The sequence below is a fragment of the Balaenoptera acutorostrata genome, chromosome 4 (genome assembly GCF_949987535.1).
Source record: "Balaenoptera acutorostrata chromosome 4, mBalAcu1.1, whole genome shotgun sequence".
In the NCBI taxonomy this organism is placed as follows: domain Eukaryota; kingdom Metazoa; phylum Chordata; class Mammalia; order Artiodactyla; family Balaenopteridae; genus Balaenoptera; species Balaenoptera acutorostrata.
In genome coordinates this window covers 62,948,483-62,959,201 of record NC_080067.1, presented here as the reverse complement: position 1 = coordinate 62,959,201, position 10,719 = coordinate 62,948,483, and positions in this window count along the sequence as shown.

Sequence of the window (10,719 nt, the reverse complement as noted above, 5' to 3'; positions counted from 1 at the left end):
GTTATAAATTCAAGCCTTGAGTTTAGATTTTTGTTTTGTTTTTATCTTTCAGTCTCTAAGATGCAGTGATTTTTCTTGCTATTTACTTTGCCGAGCTTTATTTATTCTCCAGTTTTGAGGGGAATGCAAACCTTGATTAGAAAACCATTCCTGAAGGGTGGGGGATTATAGTGAAAGAATTTTTGGAGCAATAAGGAAAGTTAACTGGTTGCCATTCTTCTCTTAATTCCATCTGCTAAAAGGTAGCAGAATTGTTTCAGACATATCCTCATCCTCTCACAATTAAAAAAATATCCAGAAGATTAAGTCTGAACATGTTTCTATTATTAAAAGGATTCAATATCCAGTATTGGGAAAGATGTATGTTTACAATATGCAGTTTATCACAAAGAAACCTAAAGCTGAGGGGAGAGAAAATGGAATGGAAGGTACAGTAAGTACTGGAAGCATGTTTAAATATTCAAAACACATAGGAGATGCAGAATATCTTGACTCCTCTATGACAAGTTGCAGGCTGTAGCCATCTGCTTATATTACTTGTGGAAACTAGAGCTCTTTTTCATGAAGAAATTACTGATTTTCTAGGGTGGTTTATGGAATTGGTCTTATTATTATCTCATAAATAGGATATTAGACTTGAACACATTCTTCAGATAATCTGAAAAAAGAAAGAATTTCACCTTTTTTAAAAAGTGAGGCAATTTTACTTCATTTGGGGATAGCAGCAAGGAATCACTTAACCTTATGAAAAAAATAAAAAGTTATGTGTCAGATTGAGAGTTTATCACTGTTAAGAACTTTTCCCAGGAGCTTGTATTATGGGAAAGAAGATTCAAGCACTTCTTTCTTTTCTATATTCTGCTTTCAAACCCCTCTAACCTATTCAAAAACATTTGTTTAGCACCAGTTTCCCACTATTGCAAGGGCCCCTTGTTAAAAACATTAAAAAATTTATGATGCCCATCTCATTGAAATTATATTTTTGTATCTAGTAATTAGAAGATGACACATATATAAAAACCTGCCATAAATTTAGACCACTTTTAATAGAATTTGATTAGTTGTGCCTAGCAGTTCTATGCATTTGAAACATAGTACAAGTCCCCTACAAGTTGCAAACTTTCAAAGATGCGAACGTGCCTTTTCACATCCAATCACATAAGTTAGTTCACATGTCTGGCGTACATTGTCACGTGCGTGCATCCTCTGCAAGTGGTTGTGCTTTTGTGTACTTACATTGTGCAGCTTACTAATGAAGACCTGATGGAATTGGAGGCCCAGAGAAAGGACAAAGAGAGACAAGAGGAAGAAGTAACTGAAGAACTGAACAGATTCATGATGCAGGAAATGGCAAGGGGATTTTCTTTATCAGAGGAGGCACTGTTAGTTTTTGAGGCACAGGACCCAAGCATAGAACACTACACAAAGTTTGCAGCAGTCATTCAGAATACAATCCAGTGCTACCATGTCATCTACAACGAGAAAAACAGCTACTACCCAGACATCACTGGATCGTTTTTCAAGAGGGTAGATAGAATTGAATCCAGCAAGGAGCCAAAACCTGTGCCATCAACATCAGGCATGAGTGAAATTGCAGCTTGCCCTCCGTCTCCTATTGCTGACGATCCTTCAGCTCTACCATCTCCCACCTCCTCTCCCTCCTCCAGTCAGTAACTCTTCTTGCCTGCTCACTCAATGCCAGCCCCGTATGCCAGCTGTTGTACTGCACTACTGTACTTTTCAAGGTACTGTACTGTAAGATTAAAAATGTTTTCTTTAGTTTTGTGTGTTTGTTTTTTATGTGTTATTTGTGTGAAAAGCACTGTAAGCCTATTACAGTACAGTACTATATAGCTGATTGTGTTAGTTGGGTACCTAGGCTAACTTTGTTGGACTTACATCAAATTGGACTTACAAATGTGCTCTTGGAATGGAACTCATTCGTATGTAGGGGACTTACTGTACATATATTATCTGGAGACATTCTTCAGACTGTAGGTAATGTTAAGTGAGCAAAAGTGTTGTATAATCTCTTGTATTATCTCCATAGGCCAAGGGGCAAAGGTAGGAAGCTGTCTATCTACTGCTCTGGAACACTGAAACTCAACCAGGTTGGGGTGGGGGGAGGGCCTGAGGTGCACGTTGGTTGAGCTTTTTTGTCTGGAGTTCGTGTTATGAAAACAATGTGTATACTGAAAGTATGTATGTTTTTCTCCCTCAAACATGGCCTTGCCTTGAGACCTGTGCACTGCCCTGCCGCCTCCACCACCATCCCTCAATACTTCTCTAGGAGCAGTGGTTTCTGCACTTAGTGGTTTCATGCACAGGGAACATTTAATAAGATACAACGAAACAAAAACACATAAATATTAGGAGAAATGGGGAAATTGTGTGATTAAGAACATTTTAAAAAACCCACAATACACTATCATTACCATATTCTAAAAGAAGATACATCAAGATTAGAAAGAACATAATCTCAATATAAACAGCCGAATTTAAGTTAAATAAATTTAATTTAATGGAAAATTGACTGCATTGCCCTTATTTTCTAGCAGACTGGTGAAATTATCTTTGTGGAGTAGTGGTTCAGAATCCCTACTCAGAGGATAAAAGCATAACCTTCATTTCAAATAGCTTATACTTCTGTTGAATATTTTTATTTTTTCCTATCTAGAACTTACATTCAAATCCTTCAAGAAAGCCTCAGATAATAGCTTTGTTTCTTCCATGTTGAAGAAAACTTTAAACTTAGGTCTAGCATGGAATAGTAACTTCTTTACTTATCTCGTTATCCTCCTCTGGTTATTTTTCTTCATTTTGTCATAAAAAATACTTTGCCTTATTCCCATAAAAACTATTTGAGGTGGCTTTAGCATATATTGTAATAAAAGTATATAAATAGAAGAGGAAATTGAGATAAGGGAAAAATAAAAATAAGGAAATAATGTTAGAACACAAACATACATGCTGAGAGTCCTGTATAAATTTTAGAGGTGAGTCTCATATTTGAATCTAGGATTCCTAACAGTCAAAAGAAAGAGGGAAGCAGATTGATAAATGATCTATTACTGTATAACAAATTACCTCACAACCTAGCTGTTTAAAATAGCAAACATTTATTATCTCTGAGGGTCAGGAATCTAGGAGGGGTGTCGCTGGCTGCTTTTGGCTCAAGGTCTCTCCTAAGGCTGAAGTTAAGATGTCAGCTGGGGCTGCAGGATCCATTTCCAAGATAGTTCATCACATGGCTGTTGGCTCAGGCTGATGGTCTTGGTTCTTGGCTGGCTGTTGGCAGAAGGCGTTGATTTTTCACCATGCCTCTCCACAGGGCTGCCTGGGTGTCCTTATGATATGACAGCTGGATTTCCCAGAGTGACTGATTTAAGCGAGAAGGCAAGAGAGGAAGCCATATTGCCTTCTGTGATCTAGTTTTGGAAATGACATACCATTACTTCTGTAGTATTTTGTTGGTCACACAGACCAACCCTATTACATTGTGAGATGCAACTACTCAAGAATGTAATCACTGGGGATCACTGGGGGCCGTCTTGGCAAACGGCTTCACCACAATCCAATTAAAAGATTCAGCATTATTAATTTAAAAAACGAAGCAGTTTTGTGGGAAAAAGAAAATTGTTTCCCATCCCCCCCTCCAGACTGAGATATGAAAGAAATTTAATTTATTTCATGGAACTGCATAAAGAGAACATTATATGAAATCATAGAAAATGCTCTCAACAATATATCTAAAAGAGCTCTAGTATGAGTTACATATGAATATCTTTTTTATGTTCCAAATTTTATCATATATATGTTATATGATATTGGGAAGTGAGGCTTTGGGGAGGTAATTAAATTTAGATGAGGTCATGAGGTCATGGGGGGCGGGGTCCTCACCGTGGGAATTTTGTGTCCTCATAGGAAGAGACCTAAGGGCGTTCGCTTTCTCTCCTTTTCTCTCTCTCCCTCTCTCTCTCTCTTTCTGCCACGTGATGGTACAGCAAGAAGATGGCCATATGCCAATCAGGAAGAGAGTGCTTTCACCAGACACTGAATATGCCAGCACTTCGATCTTGGATTTCCCAGCCTCCAGAACTGCGAGAAATAAATTTCTGTTGTTTAATCTACCCAGGCTATGATATTCTATTGTAGCAACCTGAACTGTCTGGTACCCCTTAATGTAAACTGGTGGCATAGAAACAAAATATCACTAAGTGAAAGCACTGATATGAAAAATCTACACACTCAAAATTGAAAGTGTTCAGATGTACTAGCGTAATATAAGGACAATCTTTAGGGAAATTGGAGTGATGTTTCTCAAATTGAGGTAATTCTGTCCCTGGGATGATATATATCAGTGTACTGGGGATACTTAAAACCAAAGAATTAACATGTCCCATCTTTCTGAAGCATTAAATTTATGTGAAGATTTTGGGGGAAAGTTGTGAATATTTTTTATTAAAACATTTTGTCACATAAGTCCACAAGAAAAATCAGTAGTTATCTTGTGTTTTTATGTCTTTTACCAGTTTTATGTTTTACATTTGTTCAATTTTTATACGTTTTAATATTTTTATATACCGGGAATTACTGGGAAATTTGGACTTTTGTATCATTAAGGAAACCTCGTTTATTTGCCCCTTTGCCCCCTCCCAATTGGGTACATTTTTGCTGTGAACCCACTTCCACTCTATTATTCATCCTCTGCCCCCTAGATCTAGACCATGTGATTTTTCAGTCACCCTGCGGAGGCTCACACGTTTAGTATTTTGAAAAGGTAGCCTCTTTTCAAACCCCTGCATACATTTGTTTGTGTATTTGTTTATATATGATTTAGATTGTAGAAAATAATTTTCTCACAAATCAGCTCAACTTCCTAACATAATTTCCCATAATTAAATCTTTTGTTTATCAATATGAAACTTTACTTAGTTTTACTTTCCTTGGCGGTGAGTTCCCTTGTAATACAAATATACCTGAAATTCTGCTTTAAAAATTACTGTAATGCCTCTCTTTTTCCTCTTAAAAATGTAATATTATACATTTAAAATTGTATTTTCAACTAGGGCCACCCATGAGTAGTGGCAAATGAAAATTTTGATGTACAATATAAGCTTAAAACCTATGAATATGTAAATTATTCATACTTGAATAAAGAAAATAACTGAAATGATCAAAGGTTGTGAGCGAGTGGCATTTTACCTGAAGACTACCTCACTGGCAGAAAATAAAAGAATTAACATTACTCTAATCACAGTAGGGAGAGTCAGCAGTAATCAAAAATTGTAGAATGTACTCAGATGCTAGGTTATGCTAGGTTAACAAATTAACCTCAAAATCTTAGTGGCTTAATAGTACAGTGGCTATTTTTCACTTGACCAGTCAATTGTGGGTCCAGTTGCTCTTCAGGGCAGCTCTGTTCCAAACAGGGACTCAAGAATCTAGTTTGCTTCCATATTGTGACTGTTATCTCAAAACCTGGCTTCCAGATTGGAAGATCACATACTGGCTCTTAAAAGCTTTGAGTTAGAAATGACACACATTATTTTCTTTCCCAACCCAAAGCTAGTCACACAGGCTTATCTAACTGCAAGTGTCTAAGGAAATGTGGAGTAGCACATGTATATTTGGTGAGGAGTACAGGACTCTACCATTGGTGCTTCTTCAAGCATGAGTCTTATTACTATGGAGGTGCAAAATAGCTTGAACCTTAGCGTGACTTATGGGGATAAAGTCAGAGTACCTACATAAAATGACCCATCTTTCAGTGGTTTTTAAAAACCAACCACACAAATTATGAAGAAAATCACTAAAAATTTTAAACAAAAATGAAATAATTAAAGCTGCCTTTGAAATTATTTTCAGAATTCTTGTGGCCAATGATGCTAGTGAATGGGAGAAAGTCTGGAGAAGATTTGGTACTGTAGATTTAGCTAAAATATGTTTTGCCTCAAAAATTGGTATCCAAGCTGAAACAATTGACCTTTCTGAACTATACTGTTGAAGGGCACATTTTTATATGCTCAAAACATGTGTGCAAACATGTTGATGACAAACATTATTGATCTAGCTTCTCATTGATTTTTGTTTACTATTGTTTACAATGAGAATATTTGTGAATTCATGTTTATTTGCAAAGTACAAACAAAAATATTTTCAACAAGATGATGAGTTTTTAGTGAACAGAATAGAAACTGAAAAAATTAATAAATGTGGTGAAATCTATCACGTATAAAGTTGGGAGGTGCTTATCTCCTGAATTTATTAGCTAATACTATAGAATTTGTTGAGAACATTTCACAGGATGATAAAAATGATAAATTGTGAATGTTTTTACTTAAAACAATAGTGTTGCTTCAATGAAAAATGAACTTTGAGGGTAGATCTTGAGGATTGAAGAAGAAGTTTGATCTTGAGGATCATGAACCATTTGAGACTGTTAAATATACATGTGATTGAAAATTATAGCTTTAATGGTAAAAATCTCACTTTCTTCATTGAAAATGTCTTTTGACAAGTAATCCCCAAATTGTAAAATATACTGACCCTGGATTAAGGAGCCTATCAGTCTTATGTTACTAGTGACTTGTTCTTACAGTATGTCTAACATTAGCCTGATGTTTCTGCTTGCACCCACTTATCTTAGTAGCTACATTCTGAGTGCCTCCTCTTGATGATTTCCCTTCATAGCTCGAAATGTAGTAAAAACAAACACATACAAACAAACCTCTTGTTATCTCTACCTACACATTTATGGGGTTCTGGGTCTCCAAAATATTGTTATCTCAAGAGAATAGAGAAAATTGACAAGAAATTGAAAATATGTTTGGTAGGAGCTTGCTTGAATCCAATTTTTCAAACTGGTGTTCACTGTTACAGAATTCTGTCAATTTACCACAAGACATGCTTTTACTAAAATTTTCCCTAGCAGTGACTAATTCAAAACATTGTTTCTATATTCAAACAAACATATAAAGTAGGATACAAGAGTTCTAATAGACTTTTTTTATTCTGGAGATCCCCACTGGGTATGCCAAGACTGTCAGATCTACAATGGTTTTTTTTTTTTTATTAATTAATTTATTAGTTATATTTGGTTGCATTGGGTCTTCGTTGCTGCGCGCGGGCTTTCTCTAGTTGCGGTGAGCGGGGGCCACTCTTCGTTGCGGTGCGTAGGCTTCCCATTGCAGTGACTTCTCCCGTTGCGGAGCACGGCCTCCAGGCTGTGTGGGCTTCAGCAGCTGCAGCACTTGGGCTCAGCAGCTGTGGCTCGCAGGCTCCAGAGCGCAGGCTCAGTAGCTGTGGCGCACGGGATTAGTTGCTCCATGGCATGTGGGATCTTCCCGGACCAGGGCTCGAACCATGTTCCCTGCATTGGCAGGCAGGTTCCTAACCACTGCGCCACCAGGGAAGCCCCTCTACATTGGTTTTTGATGACTTTTCCTGCCTAATCCTGCTTTATTCCCTCTAACTTTGATAGATCTCACCCTCCAATAAAACTCTTGCACTCCTAATACTACCTTAGTGTCTGCTTACTCAAGGACCTGAAGTGACGCAGTAAGGCACCAGCAGTGAACATTATGAACTGGATCATTCACCATTTGGCTGGCATCCCAAGTGGTATGTGTGGCAAAGATAGTTTCTAGCACAAGATGGCAGCCAAGTTGTTTACACTTTCACCAATGATGATTTGGGAAAATGTTCTTGTGGAGAATGTCTTGACTGGTACAATAATTCAAGCTTTTGAAAAGTGCCAGGGTGGTAGTGGGTGAACAATGAAAACAATGACATGAAATTTGCTGACTGATATTAAGTAAGTTGCATTGATGCTTTACAGGGGGCTAAAGAAATGTTGAGGGCATTTAACAAACCTTTGAAAACTAAGTGTGAAGGTCGTAAGACCTCCTTGGTAATTACAAAAGGCCTTTATCTCCTGCAATGAGAGAACAGAAATTGCTGAAAACCATACTCAGTACTTAGTTTGAGTCACCGGTCTTCAAAGACAATTGACTTCTTAGCTAAGGCAGGACTTCTATGTCAAGGTGAGGGCTTTGGTTGGAAAACTTGGGTCCCTGATGTATGGGATGAGGATATTTGTGTGGATAACCTCAAAGATTTTGAATCCCAGATTCCTCTGAACCGTCAGAGCCTGCAGAGATATCCCGCCCCTCCGTATTAAGAGCTAGTACTCCTATCTTCTGTTCTCCATGGGGGAAGACACTACAGAGGACGCTCTTCTGCAAAGCAATGGAGACTCCCTCAAGATCTGTCCTTGCTTCCTCTTCTGGCTTCCAGGCCAATAACTAAGATTAAGTCACAACATAACCCATCCAAGGACATGCTGGACTTGACATGGAAAGAAAGTGACCATACCCCAAAGGAGCTGCAAAAATGGGTCAGCATGTACTGACAGGAGCCAGGGAAGGTTCTTGATCAAAGTGACTAAAATTTAAGACTGGATAAGGAAGAGGTTATTGACTTGGGGCCACTTTCTTAGGATATGAGATTTAACATCCTGACAAGGATGCCAGAGGATGTTGCAAACTCAGAGCTAGGATGACTCTTAGAAGCTTGGAGAAAGCAATGGCCCAGGCTGAATGAAATTTAAATGCCTGAACTACCATGACTGATGGTGGAAGAAGGGATTAAAAGGCTTAGGGATTGGGCATGCCAAAATTTTTATATTATGCACCACCAGAAAACCCACCAGGGAATTATAGCCCAAGACCCAGAGGACATATCATTACCAAGACCATCATGAGTGCATAAGTGAGGGGGAATAACTAACAAGGTCAGTGGTGGCTCTCCTTTGTAGGTTATAACTGATGGAAGGAGAAGTTGTCACAGAGCTTGGCTCATGATAGCAATGGGAACAATGGGACCCCAAAGTTATAGAGGCCAGAGGGTGATGCTTATCTGCTGGAAGCCAGGGGGTTGCAATTATTGTAATGTCCAGAGAGGCTGGAATGGCAGCTGTCTTAGTCAGCTTGGGCTGTTATAACAAATACCATACATTCGGTGCCTTATGCAGCAGAAATTTATTTCTCACAGGTCTGGAGGCTGAAAGTCAGAGATCAAGTTGCCAGCACGTGTGGTGGTTTCTGGTGAGGGCCCTCGCCCTGGTTTATAAACAGCAGCCTTTTTGCTGTATCCTCACATGGTAGAGAGAAGAAGCTCTGGTCCCCACCTCTTCTTACAAGGATGCTAATCTCATCATGGAGGTACTACCATCATGATCTCATCTGAATTTAGTTACTCCCCAAAGGCTCCACCTCCAAATATCATCACATTGGGGATTAAGGCTTTAAATGTATGGCTTTTGTGGGGACACAAACATTCGGTTCATAGAGGCAGGCTTGAACCACACAGCGTTGTGAAGATGGTTAACAGAGCATGGCATCCCTAGAGACAAAAGAGATGAGCAGGCAATGAGGGTGCTGTTTAGTACATATAATCAAAAGAAAGTGGCAATGGATAAGCAGGAAACTGAGGGTTATCTTCCATTAAAAAGTAAAGATTAAAGGTGACATATTATATGATTCTATTTATATGAAATGTCTAGAATAGGCAAATCCATAGAGATAGAAAGTAGATTAGTAGTTGTCAGGGGCTGGTGGGGGGTTGGTGAGATAGAGAATAGTGACAACTATGTAATAGGTATAGATTTTCTTTTTAGAGGTAATAAAATGTTTTGGAATTAGATAGGGGTGATAATTGTACAACATTGTGAATGTACTAAAAATCACTAAATTGTACACTCTAAAGTGGTTAAAATGATGAATTTTGTGCTATGTAAATTTTACCTTAATTTGAAAAGAGATGATCCCTTGCCCAGACCAGAGTCAGTGCTCAGGTTCAGAACCTGCTACATGAAGAGGTAGCTAGATTCCCAAGAGGAAGTTCTCTGAAATACCACAGGAAGTACATGCCCTGATGGTAGCCTCAGTCTTTGCCCTAAGGGACCTATGGCCATTTATTCAGGTGACAGTTCTGTTCACTGAGGAAAGGGAACTGTCCAGACATGTTGAAGACTATTAGATGCTGCAGGAAATAAGTTGACATTGATAACAGAAACCCAAAGTGTCATAATGCCCCCTATATTAGTCTGCTTGGGTTGCCATAACAAAATACTACAGACTGGATGGATTAAACAACAGAAATTTATTTCTCACAGTTCTGGAGGTTGGGAAGTCCAAGATCAAGTTGATGTCAAAGTAGGTTTTATTCTGAGGCCTCTTCTCTTCACTTGTAGGTGGTCACCATCTCCCTGTATGCTCATATGACCTCTTCTATGTGCACATGTGAAGAGAGAAAGAATGAACTCTCTGTTGTCTCTTCTTATAAGGGCACCAATCCTATTGGATCAAGTCCCCACCCTTATGATCTCACTTAACCTTAATTACTTAATTACTTATGTCTTTACAAGACTCATTTCCAAATACAGCTACACTGGAGGCTAGGTCTTCAATATATGAATTTTTAAGGGACACCAACATTCAGTCCATAATATGCTCTATTAGTTTGGAAGCACATGGTGGGGCAGGTAATGAATAGAGTCCTGATCAAAGTGTGAGTTCCCATTGGTCCATTAGACTGCAGACCCACCTGGTGTTCATTTTCATGTTGCTAAATTGGGAATGATATTCTTGGTTATGTCAAGCATGTCATAGCCCCATAATGGGTCTTGGTTTGTGAGGTAAGAAATACCATACCAGG